At 48.1% G+C, this 16530-nt stretch overlaps 1 protein-coding gene and 1 long non-coding RNA gene across 4 annotated transcripts in view; one reads left to right on the forward strand and one right to left on the reverse strand.

Moving 5' to 3' along the window:
* The window catches only part of PDE8A (phosphodiesterase 8A), a 153820-nt gene that overhangs the window by 117843 nt on the left and 19447 nt on the right, over positions 1–16530 (reverse strand). The gene's annotated exons all lie outside the window — the stretch shown is intronic.
* Positions 9857–11861, forward strand: LOC123385791. Its single transcript, XR_006598807.1, has 2 exons — positions 9857–10558; positions 11553–11861. It is a non-coding gene; the product is annotated as an uncharacterized LOC123385791 (long non-coding RNA).

Raw genomic sequence — 16530 nt, forward strand, 5'->3', positions numbered from 1 at the left:
GGGCCCGTGGACCAAGTGTTATTGGCCCACAATGAAAGAAAGAGTTTAAGCCAGAGTGTGAATTAACCACAAAAAATTTTAAACAGCAAGATATTCACACTTCAGGAATCAGCCCGGTGATTTACATCTGTCATAAACACCTCCTCTTGTCCGCCACCTCCGCCAACAGTCTGCCCGCTCAACTCCCTCAAATGGCACCACGACAGATTCCACCTCCAGAACACAGCCCAGGCTTGCCCACGCCCCTCCGCGCCTACGGCTACCACCGAGCACGCACCGATGAGCCCTCTCCGACTGGACAGCGGCGGAAGTCTAGTTAGTCCGCCGCTTCTCCGGTGCCCCTGCCATCCACTTTCCCCGGGTAGCCCAAGCGATTTTACTGCCAGCTTTATGGAGATATAAACCAAGGTCATCATTTTGAAATGCCCATCAAACCATGCTTGTTCAAGATATGTTGTAAACGTATTTAAAATCTTAATGAAAGCAGCAATCTTCTGGAAATAAATTGATAAAAGGAGACTAAAACCAGAAGAGGTCAACAACCATAGAAGAAACTGAAAATTTTAAGGAATGAGGACTAAAAGAGGTTCTGCGCCACGGCAGGGATTTTTAAATGCTTACCCATATCTGGTTCTCCTCTCTTTCTTGACACACTGGAGGGTTACCCTTCCCAGTCCTTACGGGTAGGCCTCTGACTAGTCCTAACGGACTATGAGCTAAAGTGACAAGTCACTGAGGCATTTCACTGATGGAGTGTGAGCCCCCCAGGATGTTTTGCCCCCACACCACGGCAAACCCTGAAACCAGGTGCTGAGATGATAGTATCACAAGATGATGAAGACTGAGGTTTCAATTTTCAAACCCCTCTAATATTTTTCTATGCAACTGTTCTCAAAATTAGACCTATACGGTAACAATTACCTGTGTCGATCACTTAAATACATTAAATATTTTCTTTGTCAAATAGTCGAATATAATCTGATCAACTGCTGACGTAATGATTATGATACTACACTACAGAGTTGAGTAGAAATAATCACATTTACTACCAAATGTTGACTGTATCTCACCCACACTTTGAAAAGCAAAACAAAAAACAAAACAAAAAACCAAAAAACTTTCTCCATATAATTTCCTTCCACTCGTCCTTTCATTGCATGTAAATGTCTGCTAAATCTTAATGGACAAAAACTAGAACTTTCTCACCAAAGTTAGAAACAACACACTATTTTGTACTAAAAACAAAATACAATATTCTCTACTTTTTAACACTGTCCTGGAGACGCTATCCAATGCAACTAGATAAGAGACTGCAATTAGTGGTCTAAATTCACAAATAATATAATACCTGGAAAACCCCAAAGAATTGATAAGGTATCACAAACCAGAGACTGAAAAGGTTATACAATAAACATATCAAAATCAATAGGCTTCATTTACAAAAGGGAGATTGTTAGAAAATACAACGGAAGAGAAAACCTTACTTACGAAAGCAAAATAACAAAATATTTAAACATAAGCTTAATAAGAACCTCTGAAGAAAGGTATAAAAACACTGCCCCCTAAAGCACAATAAATTTGAACAAACGCAAAGACATACCTTGATCGTGGGTAGGAATATGCAACATCATGAAGATGTCAGTTCTCCCTGCACTGATTTAAAAATTTAACACAACCCCAATAAAAAATACCTTCAAGTTCTTTTCCAGAGCTAAACAAGCAGATTATAAAGTTCATCTGTAAAATAAATACGAATAGCCAGAAGAACCTTGAAAAGGGCAAGAAATGAGGGCTAGCCTTACCAGATATTTGAAAAGATTAGCAACGGCACACAATTAGACATAGAGACTAATGGAAAGGAAGAAAATCCATAAATGAACCCAACTTTGTATGAAATTTATCGTACGGGTAAGCATACGAAAACAGTAGGGGAAACAGACATAATTATTAGTAAATGGTACTGGGAATAATTCAGCAGCAATATGGAGGGGAAATGGATTTAGTCTGCACACACCAGGATTGTGTACGTGGGTAAATATTTAATACACTGGGAATGAGGGAAACTTTCCCACTATGACTCAAACTCCAGACGCAATAAGAAAAATTACTGTCAGAATTACACAAAGATTTTGCAATTTGCATAACAAGACACCTTAAGCAAAGTAAGAAGTAAAATGGGGAAAAAAATAAAAAAGGTTTGCAATAGAGAAAGGGCGTCCAAAAATGGAAGAAAAAGACGAGCCTCTGGAGAACTGTTCTAGAGGAACAGGAACAGATAATTCACAGAAAAAGGAACGTCAACAAGCCTTAAACATGTGGAGAGAGAGATGTCCATTCAATCTCAATCATTATATGAGAAATGTCTATAAAACATCCAAACTACAGTGAGATACCAGAAAATCCTACACTGAGGCAAAACAGCAGGGAAATGGCCTAATACACTGCTTGTGAAAATGCCAAGTGGTACAACCCCTAAAGTGGGAGAATTCAGCAACACCCAGCAAAATTACATACGCGGTTATACTTGAACCCAGCAATCCCATTTGTAGGAAGCTACCCAAAGGGTACACTGGAAGCAAAAAAAAAGGATTTATGCACAAGGCCATTTAATAGCAAATCTGAAAACAATCCGGTTGTTCACCAGCATGGGCTGGTTGACTGAGCAAGGTGTGGTGGAGCACCCCCGTGGGGCAGAATGCCACGACAAAGAAGAGGAACCGAGTCAAACTACGACATGGATGAACCTGGAAAACACTATGTTGAGAAAAAGAAGCCGGCACAAAAGGCCACAAAGTGTATGATTCCATTCAAATGCAATGTCCAGAATGGATAAACCCAGAGACAGAACGTAGACTCACATTTGCCAGAGGCTTGGGGGGGGGGGGGGGGGCAGGGAGAGGGGTGGACAGAGGGAGTGGAGACCGCCTGCTAATGGCGACAGGGTGTCTTTGATGGTAATATTCTAGTGTTAGACAAACAGTGGTACTGGTTGCGCAACTTTGTGAATATACTAAGAAAACCCCGAATTGTGCACTTCAAAGGGTAAGTAGATGAATTCTATCTCAATTCTTAAAGAGGAATTCCTGTCCATTCAACTATGGAGTGATCTCCAGGGTCTACTTCTAAGTGAGAAAAGCAAGATAAAGAGGTGTATGTTTAGCGTGCTATTTATCTAAAAGGGGTACAATATCCGAACGACAGAACAGATTAAGTGCAAAAGACTGAAACCCATCAAAGATGTTAAAATCCTTCCGTTCACAAGGACTCTTAAAAAAATAAAATTTAACTGGTCCCCTCTGAAGGATGCTAGAGAACCAACTCATTCTGGTAACTGGCAAATGAAGGGCAAGCAACAAGCATTTATCCTACCAATGCTATTCCAACTTTATCACGTAGTTAACGAGGGCAAGTTTCTCTTTAAAAAGTATTTCAGTACCGGGGAGCCTGCGTCGCTCGGTCAGTTAAGCCTCCAACTCTGGATTTCGGCTCAGGTCATGATCTCACCATTTGTGGGTTTGAGCCCCGAGTCGGGCACCACACTGACAACGAGGGGCCTGCTTGGGATTTTCTCTCTCCCTTGCTCTCTGCCCCTCCCCCATGCGTGGCCTATGCACACACGCATGCTCGCTCTCAAGATAAACTTAAAAAAGTATTACAGCGTTAAATGAGAAAGGAACAATGGAGTTAGTTGCATTAATGAGTTAGAGATGCAATGATCATCACAAGATCTTGTGTGATCTCCTGCTTAACTGAGCGAGGGCAGATGCATATATACCAATAAAATATGGCAGAACTGACCATACAGAAGTTTCCAGAGGAGGTCAGACGGGCACCGTAATCTGTCTTGGTGTGCAGGGTCACCTTCTCTGGGGGAAGCCGGCCACCATGTCCTGAGGATACTCGAGCAGCCCCTGCGAAGACTGCCCACATCAAGAGGAGCTGGCCCCCACCCCAAGGCCTCCGGCGCCCATTCGGCCGGCCATGTGAGCGAACCACCTTGGAAGTGAACCCTCTGGCCCGGCCAAGCCTCTGGATGACCGCAGCCCAAGCCAACACCCAGCTGCAACCTGACAAAAGACCATGAACCAGAACCACCAACCCCACCAGCTCTCAAATTCCTGACCCACGGAATTTTGGGGTGATTTTGTTACGCAACAAATACAACACCATTTTCTCTCCTTTTATACGTGTTATAAATTCTCCACAATAAAAATGGTCAGTCAGCTAATTACAGGTAGAATCCTTTCAGCAACTCCTTTGTTCCTGTCAGAGCAGACACTAGGTTAAACGGAGAGGGGAGAAGAGTGAATATAAAACTCACGCCTTTACACGTATCTCACAGTCTCTTAGGAAAAGAGTATCATAGGTTATCTCCATTCTCTCAAAAAAAACCTCTATCAGGTAGAATTCATTATTGCTATTTTGCAGGCAAGAAAACCAAGAAAGGTGCCAGAGAAATGAGCAACTTCTCACAGTGGTTGAAGCAGGATACAGAAGTCTGTTCCTTCCACCGTCCCTCAAAGCCTTTCTGACCTTGTAATTTCTCCATCAGGCCCATCAGAACCAAAGCTGCTAAGGTCCCGATCTGTGTGTTGTAGGTAAACACCACCCTCCATCACTCACAAAGCACCTCTCCGCTTCCCTTTCCTCACCAACACACACAGCGGCCGTTAGTGCGGCCCTAATGCTAAGCAGACAGGAATTGCTAAAGGAGGGAAAAAGATGACAAGAGCTCGAAGCTCCAATTCACACCCCAGATTTCTGTGCCGTCTGGACGGGACTGCTCTTCAGGAAACGATTATTGGAGTGGACAGTGGATCAGGTTCTCCAAATTTCTCTTTTCACCACTTATTTGTTTTCAAAGTTAAAGGGGGTGGGACGTGGGGTTCTACAAACCAATGTAATGCTACCATAGGTCTTTCCTTGTTCCCCAGGGTAAATCGTGTAATTGAGTATTGCAGAATCATTTATAAATGCAAACTTATTTTCCAAATATGTTCTTAAAAAGAAAGTCCTAATCTACTCTTTAGAGTCCAAAAGATACTTGTATTAAAACCATTCTCTTTTTTTTTTTAATTAAAAAATTTTTTTAAGTTTATTTTATTTTTTTTTTAATTTTTTTTTCAACGTTTATTTATTTTTGGGACAGAGAGAGAGCATGAACGGGAGAGGGGCAGAGAGAGAGGGAGACACAGAATCGGAAACAGGCTCCAGGCTCCGAGCCATCAGCCCAGAGCCTGACGCAGGGCTCGAACTCACGGACCGCGAGATCGTGACCTGGCTGAAGTCGGACGCTTAACCGACTGCGCCACCCAGGTGCCCCTTAAGTTTATTTTTGAGAGAGAGAGAAGGGAGAGAGACAGCGCGGCAAAGGGGCAGAGAGAGAGAGGGAGACAGAATACGAAGCAGGCTCCAGGCCCCGAGCTGTCAGCACAGAGCCCAGTGCAGAGCTCGAACCCTCAAACCGTGAAATCATGACCTGAGCGGAAGTCGGATGTTTAACCGACTGAGCCACCCAGGTGCCCCTAAAACCATTCATTTTCAAAAAACAAGGTAGAACCTTTCATTTTAGGAAACTACTATTTGTTAAGTGTTTACAGCTTTTTAGCCATTGAAGATTGTTTTATATTCATAATTTAATCCAATCTTGACAACTATGCCCCCCTTTTACAAATAAAACGCTTAGGCCCCAAGAGGTTATGGGACTCACTAAAGGTCAGAAGGCAGGGAGTGGCGGGGCTGGGATTCAGACCCATACTGTCTGCCTCCAAAGCACATCTTCTGACCACTTTACACGAGAGGAAAACACCCTACCAAAATCAGCCGACACCTAAAGCCTAAATGTAACTATATTGTCTTAAATTCTCCTTCTTTCTGGGTCCATCAGAGCATGGCTCTCGGCTTCCTGCTGTCAGGATAGAATGGAAAACGAGAATGTGTTACGTCCCCACATCTAGGTGAACAGGAGCAACTGAAGTGCAGAAAAAAATCAACAAAGAGGATATTGACGTTACTTTCAATGTTGTCTCTGAGCACAGTTCACAGGGGGGTGGGGAAGACAGCCAAGATTTCCACGCTAAGGAAAGAAAAAGGAAATAGGGACTCTGGAACTAACTTCCAGGACATATTTCTCAGGCTTAAAATAGGCCTGACCTTAGGATTGTCATGAGAAAAGCCAGAACAAATGAAGTCATCATATATAAACTGTTTGTTCTCAAGGACATGACTGGTGGGCATACAGCGCAGAACTAGGTTAAGGGACACCGACTGATTAAGCCAACATTGCTTTGCTGAGTTTTCCTACAGGTCACACTTGAAGGCTATTAAAGTCACTCACTGATGGTCCACGCAACTTCAGAGGGGCTTCAAGTTCACAGCTCCTTCAAGCCCGCACTTCCCCAAACGGACTTGGAAAGGGGTAGAGAAAAAGGCCACCTCCCCTGAAGTTGGTCCATTCGGGAGCAGTGAATGCGGGCCCCCCGGGGTGGTCCCTACAGGCACGGGCTGTCTCTGCAGCCCAGCCTCAGCCCTCCTGGAGCTTGCCTATCAGAAGGAGGCGATCGAACACGCACCAACACGTGAGATCTGAGCTCTGCTTCAAACAGGATGCCGCGGAGCACACAAGTGGGGACCTGGGACCCGCCTGTGTGGGGAGGGGAGGAAAACGGCCTCTTGGGGGAGACCCGAAGGAGGAACAGGAATCAAGTGCAAATGGAGTAAAAAAGTACTTGAGACTGAGGCCAAAGTCCACACCAGGTCTACCGACCAGAAGGGACACACACATTCATGAAAACTCTGGCTCAAATACAATACATCCTGAGGTTTTAATACAAATTTTTATTGAAAGTTAACACACTCACAAAAAAGAATATAAATCATAAGTCTGAAGCTTGGTGAACTGTCACAAAACGAACCCACCCACATAACTACCATCCAGGTCAAGAAATAGAACATTACCAAACTTAGAAGCTCTTGGGCTTTCTCCAAATCACTATCCCGCCCTCTTCCCCTAAGGTCAGCACCATTCTGACTCCCAAAACCACACCTCGGCCTGATTTTGAACTTGGTATAAATCAAATAATATAGCATGCAATCTTTTCTGTCTGGCTTCTTTCACTCAACACTTTGCTCGTGAAATTCATCCAGGCTGCCACTCACAGCGATGCTTCTTCCACTTCTGTTGCCACAGAATATTCCATTATGTATTCCACAATATATATTCCATTACACGCCGATTCCACAATCCACTCTCCTTTTGATGGATCTGAGTTACTGCTGGTTTTGGCTATTGTGAGAAATAATGCCATGAACATTCTAGTACACAACTTTGGTGAACACATGTACACTTTTCTGCTGGGTATACACCGAGGAGTAGAATTGGGGGAGACAACATGCCTATGTTCGACTTTAATAAATACTGCCAGACAGTTTTCCAAAGTAAGTTTACCAATTTACATTGTTACTAACAGCATATGACATTTGTTTCTTGTTTGGCTGGTTTTTGTCATAACAGACAAAATAATCTACCACAGTCCAGAGAAGATCTAAACTTTTGATGAAAACTGGTCATGAAAAAACACTGAGTCCCTCTCCAGCCTGAAATCCCCACGTATGCTCCTTTACATGAATTTTATTATTTATCACCCCAAATTCCTAGGTTTTACCAAGGGTATGCTCTTAAGACAATGCATGCCATTACAGAGAGAGAGATCTGTAACATCCTTATTTCCAGGTCACAGGAAACACACACACAGGAACAGTACTTTGTGGGTCTGATCATAAAATACTCTATATCACCTACAGCCGCCAATGGCTTTCTAATAGTCACTTTCAAAACAGGCTGAGTTTGTAGGTCACTTGCAGTATATTACAAGGTGGAGAGGAGAGAGCTAGAATGGTCTCCCTCCAGGTTGGCCGTTTAGACATCTCTGCCTGGTCACAAAGTGAAAACCACACTTCACCCCTCCCACCCTTCCCCACTATGAACCTCCCCCGCCCTCAAACAACAAAGCATCATACACAAACAGAGACACCCCAGGAAGAACGAAGAAAAGGGGGCAGAAATCGTGTGAAGGACACTTCCTTCCTTTTTCTTTTTACAGGACTCAAAACCTGTCCCTCCCATGTGCCCATTGTCAAAACAGGACTCCTGAAGACAAAGGACAGGCTGGCCCGGGAGGAGGTTGGCTGGGCAGCGTCCTAGGCTCACTGAGGTGCTGCTCGGACAGGACAGCGGGAGAGGGGGGCTCCCTTCGGCAGGAAGAGCACGGCATCCCCAGCAAACAATGCTGGCAGACAGCGCTCGGGGAGACTCAGCAGAAGGCGGATGGCTCGGCGAGCGAGGGCAGGATGGGGTGGGGTGGGCCGAGGGTAGTAGCAGAAGACTGCGGTGGACGTGTCAGTGTGGGGAGGAAGTCCACGTCAGGTGGTAGGATCTCGTCCCTGGAACCTGGGATCGGCAAAGGAAAGAGCGGACGCAACGGAGGCCTCAGCCTGGGGAAACCAGAGCACTGGCAGGCAGCCAGCATAGGACAGAGAGCGACAGCCACAACCGGCAGCGGGATTTAAGATGGGAACGTGTCCACAGCACCGAGGTCCAGGTATTACACACGGGGCTGAGTCCCAGAGTGTGGAACGAATGACTAATTTCCTCCAACGGAATTGGGGTCGGGGTGGGGGGGGTTCGCAGTGAGGAGGAGGGGTGTGGTGGGACAAATCTAACCAAGGTTCAAGGAGAAGGGCAGTGAGAGGGAGCCAGGCAGACCATTACAGGTACCAAGAGAATGAGACTGGACTTCTGAAGATAGACTAAAACAGATACGATTAACCAATGTTTCACTGTCAAACACAGCAAATGTCACCTGGCTTCTGACCTCTTCCCGGGCCAGAGGCACAGGCACCGAGACTCCCGGGAAAGCCTCGCAAAGGCCACAGCTGCCGGCGGCCAGGCCCCTCCGCCAGAGGCAGGCTGCTTCCAATGTCCCCACGGTCACGCCCGGCCACCTCAGGCCCTGAGACGCTCATCATCCAGCAAGTGCCACGGGCCACTCACATTCGTGAAGGATCCTGACCCCGAGCTCAGTCTCCTCCACCGTAAATCCTACCATCATCCTGGGCAACCTCACGGTTCATTTGGTGACACCACCGCCGTGTCACTGTTCTGTTCCTTCACGTGAACTGGGACTACGACCTGCAGCCCACCCCCCTCGCCCCAGGCACCACTGCATGGCCACACTCCTGACTTCATCTGGCAGAATGGACCGCCACTTCCCGATTCATCCCTTCTTTCTCCTAGCTGTTCGCATTCGTAACAACAATAACCATTATTAAGAAAAATATCGAATAATGGGCAACACTTAGGGGGTGTTTACCATGTGCTATGCACAATCCCGAGTGCTTGACACTATCAACCCATGTACACCTCACAGCACTCCGAAGAGATAGGTGCAATTATGCTTCTCAATTACCGGATTTGAAATCTGAGGCTCAGAGAGGTGGAGTAATTTTCCGGGGTCCCACAGCTATAAACTGGCTCTAAAGAGCTGCCATTTGAAAACAGGTGGTCTGGTACCACAGTAGGCTCATGGGCTCTCTCTCTCTCATTTTGTTACATTTTATCAAATACACACAGAGAAAGCCCCCAGTCTCCCCTTTCAGTACCCCTGTGCTGACTTCTTTTATTTTAACGTTTATTTATTATTGACAGACAGAGAGAGACAGAGCATGAGCAGGGGAGGGGTGGAGACACAGAATCTGAAGCGGGCTCCAGGCTCCAAGCTGTCAGTACAGAGCCCGACAGGGGGCTTGAACCCACGCACCGTGAGATCACGCAATACCTGAGCAGAAGTCAGACGCTTAACGGACTGAGCCACCCAGGTGTCCCTCCCCTGTGCTGACTTCTAACTGCGTCATGTCTTCACACGCGGCCCGCCTCTGCAGCCTTTGCTACTACCACCGCCGCTGCTGTGGGAGGGACCTGTGCTGAGCCCCTCTACACACACGGCACCGTGCGCATTTCAGCCCTGGATCTCTATCCCCTCTCGCGGAGGCCGCCTGCTGCCCGCGCCCCCGGCCCTCACCCTGGCTCCGGCATCTGCCCGCTGGGACCCACCGTGTCACGCCCACACGCCACGGAACAAAGGGCTCGCACACGTGGCAGAGCGGCACGTGCTGCCACGTGCTTCCTCTAGAGGCCCCCCCCTCCCCCCACCGCTCTCTCCCCTCCTCAAAGGGGCGATTCCAAGTGTCCCCCTCACTGGCCGCTTCCCGACGCCCACCGCCCCCCTCCCCGCACACTTCCCGCCTCCTGTTGCGGGGCAACCGTGACATCATTTACCCTAAGCAACTTCAGAAGACAAGTGGGGGAGGGGAACAGCTACCTGTTACAAATGACAAATGGATTAATAACATCCTTAACTTTCTAAAAATCCCATACGATCGGAAAACCCTCCAATTACCCAATACGAAATGGACAAAGTTAACAGTATCCAAAAAAGAAACTACAAATGGTTGATAAACATCTGGGAAAAGACTGAACTCCATTTCTGATGAAATAAATGTACATACAATTGGCCAAAGTTAAAAACTGATGATCCCACATTCTCCCAGACAGGCTGAATTTTAATTCCCGAATCAAATTAGCAGGGAGCCAGGCCCACTTTCTTTGGCCCCACACGAAGTCCACCGACAGCATTCTGCCCCCCCCCCCCCACCCCGGTGACAAACCACTCAGGGACACGCACCACCACGTTTCTTGTGGGAATGCTGCTGAGAGCCTCGTCCCTTAAGAAGGGCCCAGAAGAGTAATTTCCTTAGGCCTCAGGTCAGAAACGATACTTCTCTTGAGTCACTAGCTTATGTTAACCTCAGGAACTCTGGGGCTGTCTTTTATTTGTTAAGGCTGCAGAAGCTCAGAGTGTAACGTGGGACCCAACCCTGGGGACCAGGCAAGCCTCTGTGGCACGCACTGCCACATCGGACCCGACTCCTGACAACTGATGGGCCCACCCGTGGTGCTCCCTTGGCCCAGCTCCCTTCTCTGTTTATTTGTATCCTACTGTAAGCATTTGTTTTGAGAGAGGGAGAGAGAACAACCAGGGGGAGACACGGGGGCGGGGGGAGAGGGGGAAGGGGGGGGAGAGAGAAAGAGAGATTCTTAAGAAGGCTCCATGCTCAGCGCAGAGCCAGCCCTACACAGGGTTCGATCTCATGACCGTGAGGTCATGACCTGAGCGGAGATCAAGAGTTGGACATTCACCGGACTGAGCCCCCCGGCGCCCCTCCTGCTGTAAGTTATTTTTAAAGTTACCTCAAGTCCTTGTGAAACAAAGCAAGGTAGCACGGTCCTAAAGATGTGGTTTTGTCACCGCTCTGCTGTTGCCCATATTCTCAGGGGTGAGTCAGGCTGGGCTTTCCCAGGTTACGTTGGTCACCGTAGCCTCAGGAGGACTGTGTGCTGGGCTAATGGCTTCTGGCTGTGAGTGCAAATTAGTTTCCTGTGCAACAATTCCCAGATACCTAATAGGTTATTTCCAATTTGCCTGTTCTTTCAGGAAGACCACATGGCATTTGTTTCAAGATGGAGGTACCATAAAATCAACAAATTTGACAAACCATTCGAATTCCAAAGGGCTTGGGCCGTTCCAATTCAAGAAATAAAGAATTCCTATACAATATGGAGATAATACTCCGCTATAAACCAAATGCATTCTACGATGTGTCTATCTATTCCACAGACCTTCTTGATGAAAAAGCTACTTTCAGAGAAGCTGCTCACACAAAACGTGGGGAAAGAAAGCACGTCAACTACGTGCTGCTCATTCTGGTGGAAGACAGATAAAATGTCCTAATTTATTCGTCCATGAAATTATATACCATTCAATCCAGAGAGAAATCATTGTCCAAAGATAGAAAAAATTAGAATGTTAAAAAATATAGTTGTCCCAGCTCTAATTCCAGGAAAGTGGAAAGCCAAACTAGGCTAACATCGATGCAGATCTGCTTGGGTGTTCGGGTATTCGAAGAAACAATCGCAGACACACTAGCGGTGAAAGGGAGCAGAACTTAAGAGCTCCAGACCCTACCTTTCTCTCTCCCTGCTCCCCCCTCCCATTTCATAGGCTGTATCAGTGAGGAAGCTTTTGGTTACAAGTAAAGAAAAATTAACCTCAAATTATTATACAAGAGGTCAATCACTCACATAATCTCCAAGTCGAGAGTAAGCTCCGGTGAGCTTCAGCTGAGGTTCAACGGGACCCCGGCTTGGGGGTTCCACAACTCTGAGCGTGTTCTCACTCAAGAGTTGGCTTTGTCCTCGCTGTTGGGGACGGGGGATGCCCCCACTCACCCCACTGTCTGACTGAGACCATTTAGGTCACAGGCCTACCCGGGAACTAGTAACTGGGAACGGAGAATTCCAGGACTTAGGCCTGGGTTATGTATCTAACAATGACCTGATAATGGGGGCAAGGAGGGTGTCAGGGACCACCCTGAACTGGGGATAGGCTCAATCCCGCACAGACTTCACAACTACTATGCTGGGAGAGAGGAGAGGGGGAAGGATTACAGATGTTCCCAAAGAGGTGTGGCAGAGACTGGCAAACTGTTCAAGCACAGCTCCCCCTGTCGCCAGGCACACAGGTAGGTCGTTCCTTCCAGCACTCAGTGAACTCAGGTGTGGCCAGAGGAACGTGAGAAACAAACATGGACCATCTTCCAGGTGTGGCACCTAAGAACCCCTCCACCCTCCATGCTCTTTCCCCTTCTGCCGGCGTGTCCGTGTAGACTCACAATGACCTTGGGAGCCACATGTTGACGATGGCAGAACCACAGATGGAAGGGACTTGGTCCCTGAATCATCACTTAGAGGAAGCCCGTCCGCTGATCAGGAACATCCATTCAAATTTTACATGACTGAGACGCTTCCATCAAGGCTGGGACTTTTGTATATTTTGGGGTTACAATGGTCAGCCTACCCCAACAGGTGGAAAAATGAAGGCCCACAAGGTGGGGTGACTTATCCAGGTTACAGTCAGCCAAGGAAACAGAAACACAGAAACACAGGGTGAGATGATCTTACTAGGGGAAGTGAAAACAGCCTTGAGAACGTGTCAGAACTAGGAAGGCACTGGATAAAAAGAGAAGAGCAACAGGGAGTATCTTTTAGGCAGACCACACGAGCGAGGGGGAAGGTCAACTGCAAGCCCTTTCTATTGCAAAACTTGTCATTTTCCCACAAGTTGTTGTCCATACTTCTCTCCGCAAATAGAATAAATAGAAAGTCCCTCGGATAACTCAGAACACAAACTGCGTCGGAATCCGAATTAGGAACAAGAAGTCTCCTTACACGTGAAAGTGGTATTTGTTCTTTGGCCAAAAAGCATGTGGGGGGTTGCACCGAACCCGAGTGCAGGGGTAGCTATTGCTGTCTGGGCAGCGGCCCCTTCCTCTCGGCGCCGCTCCCCCTGCCCCCCCCCCCCGCCCCACTCTGTGAATGCGGTGCCCGTCAGGGAAGCCACCGCGGGCAGCAGGTGTGCCAAGCCAGGCCTGTCCCGGTCCTTCCCAGGGCCTCCTCTACTGGAATCACACGAAGGGGCTCAGTCCCTCTCCGGGCACCAGGCTGTGCAGGGTGAGGCCAACAGCCGTTGGTGAGCACGGTTTCCTCCTGAGCAGAACCGAGCAGCCCAAGACAAGGAAGATGAGCGAGTGAGGCGGCGAGAGCCCTCATCCGGTCTGCCCCGGAGCTGGCACGCCCCGTCCTTCCCCCGACTTGCCTGCACAGCCAGCTGATAGCGAGCCGCTCCTTTCGATCGGGCTGATCTCACCTACAGCCAAAAGAATCCTGACCAATATGATCAGGGAAACGGTCTCAAAAACAGACAAACAAAAAGTTCCTGACCTCTCCAGCACCTCAAAAAGTTAAACGAAAAACACAGAAATAGCAAGGCCTAGTACGGACTCGGGAACCAGGCCACGCAGTTTGAATCCAGGGCTCCAGTGTTGAGCTAGGAGGCCCCGGGCAGACTGTTTAACCGCCCACTCGCCAGAGGTGAACCTTTAAGGTAACGCCAAGCCTGAGGATTTTCATTAAGGATTAAATTAGTCAACACACGTAAAGTACTCAGAGCAGTACCCGGTATGGAGTAAACATTCAATATGTGATGGCCTTACTGGCCTTACTGTTGTAGGACGTCAGCCTTAGTGTAGTGTCAAGTCAGTGACCCAGGTGTTAGTAAGTTATGGTGTCACAAGCTAGACGGAGACAGGCACGGAAACAGGCATGGAGCTGATCACAGAAAAGCACGTTTGTCCCACCCCACCTGAGAGCAGCACCATCAGACCCAGATCGCTTGTATTTGTAATAAAGGGGTAATTTCTTCAGGTGCCCACCAAGGGGAGGCCACTTCTACAGCCACAGGCCCCCCACGTGGTCAACAAAAACAGGCTGTGTCAGCCACAGCGCGTTCCTCCAGCCCAGAGGCTACCCGTCTTCTGCTGCCCTCTCTCCCCCAGCGCCCTGGTGCTCAGGGCCACCGGGAAGCTGCCAGAAAGGCAAACGCTGTCCCAGAGCAGCCCCCAGGGACGCTCTGTCCCCTGGGCATCTGGGACCTTGACAGTTTGAATCCTTTGTCCTATCTTCTCTCTCTCTCTCTCTTCCTGGAATACCACGCACATAAAAATCTTAGGGCGTTTCTTCCAGACATAAAATACTTCCTCCAACAGTTACTTACTTCCTTCTTACAGCTCTACCTTCACCAACGTTCTTTCGCTATTTCTGCTGATTAAGTCAGGGAGAAGTTCTCGGCAGAGCGCTTGTGAGGAAAGTGCACAGTCAAAAGTCCAGAGGTCACCAGTCCCTGAACGTGTGGGCGCCGGAGGTGCTCGGCATGTAGTGGGAGGAAGCTGGAGGTGGGCAGGAGCCACAGGTTAAAAAAAAGAAATTTGAATTTGATAATGGGGAGCCACAGGGGGGTTTTAAGCAGGGAAGGGCACAATCAGACTGGCATGCGGTCACTTTGCCCCTTCTCTGAACCTCTGCTTGTAGGGCAGCAGGTCCCCCCGGCCCTCTGCATGAGGGTTCAGGTTATCTGGGACCTAGAGAAATGCAGATTGAAGTTTTACAGAAGAACAGCTTAGGTGGAGTAGAAATTCCCAAAAATTGCCTCATGAGGGAGAAAGCGTAAGAAGGTAGATCATTTTAGCAAGCTGGCTCTACAGTAGTAAAGGCTAAGAATGCTGGGGGCAGGGACAAAGCCCTCATGCCAGCATTTAGCTAATTCCAAAGCTATCGGGTGGGGAAGAGCCAGGGCCCAGTGCAGGTGTCATAGTCACAGGGCTTTCTAGAACCTGGCTATGGGACAGGTGCGCTGCTCCAAACGGTCAGTTCCGACACACTGGAAAAACAAGTTCATTTGATTCGTATTAGCCCTGACCAGAGAGACCACCTCCAGCCAGCCTACGTTATTTTCTTACTACAGCAGAAACTGAGCAGGGAGCAAACCACACTGTAGCAAAGCTAGCCCTATAAACACCTGAACCTGAAGCAAAACCCTGCGACGACCCAAGAGATTCACCGTGGGACCTGAAGCAGTCCTACCTATGTTGCAGACATATTCCTGGCCTCTCAAGACAAACGCGGCTTTTGGCACTGAAAACTGGTTTTTGGTTTCCAGGCCAGAAAAGCAGTGCACCCCTGTTTATTTCTCCCTTATCAGTATAGTCAGCAGCACTGAAAGGATTCCTTCTCTTCTGACCCACTGGTGAGACAACACAACTCCAATCAATAAGCAAAGAGAAATAAGAAACATCGGCCACTTGAGTGGTGTGTAACAGATCAGAAGGCATCTTCTACACCTTCCCTCATGTGCTTGCTTTACCTACAAGGAACTGGGGCTCACAGACGGGTCACCTGACTTGCCCCCCACACAGCTCAGCACCAGAGCCAGAATTCAAACCCAAGTCTTCGGATTCCAGTCCCCCTGCCCTCATTGACCACGAGCACAGAAATGGTATGTTCAGATTTCTGAACAAGCACTGCAGAATCAGGGGACAGAGAGACAAGTCTGTCCTCTAAAGAGCGTATCATCTGCAAAGGAAGGCTAGGTCTTACTCATCCTCACATTCCCTGCAAATGCCCGGTGTGGCTCCTGGCCCACAGTAGAGCACCAAATAAACGTGTGCTGAGTGACGGTTGTGATCCAATCATGCGAACCTACCACACTAGAGAGTTCTCTGTGTAGATGGACAGCTGAGGGAAGCCTGTGAGGATGCCTTGATGGAGGTCTAATCAAAGTACTGATTTTTGTCATATTGTCCATTATCAATTTTCACCAGCGTGTTCTGAGCCTTTTGTAAATACTGCTGGACCCAGTGCCAGGCGGACCCCACACCGGCCTTCAGCCCAAGGCAAGGCTTTAATACAGCTCCACTCATCTGGAATCTTTGGCTTTTCAAGACCCTGTTTCTGAACACCAGAATAACCGAAAGCACGGCATAAAGGCTGAGGGAGGAAAAAGGAACAACAAGACTTCC

The sequence above is a fragment of the Felis catus genome, chromosome B3, assembly GCF_018350175.1.
Source record: "Felis catus isolate Fca126 chromosome B3, F.catus_Fca126_mat1.0, whole genome shotgun sequence".
Taxonomy (NCBI): domain Eukaryota; kingdom Metazoa; phylum Chordata; class Mammalia; order Carnivora; family Felidae; genus Felis; species Felis catus.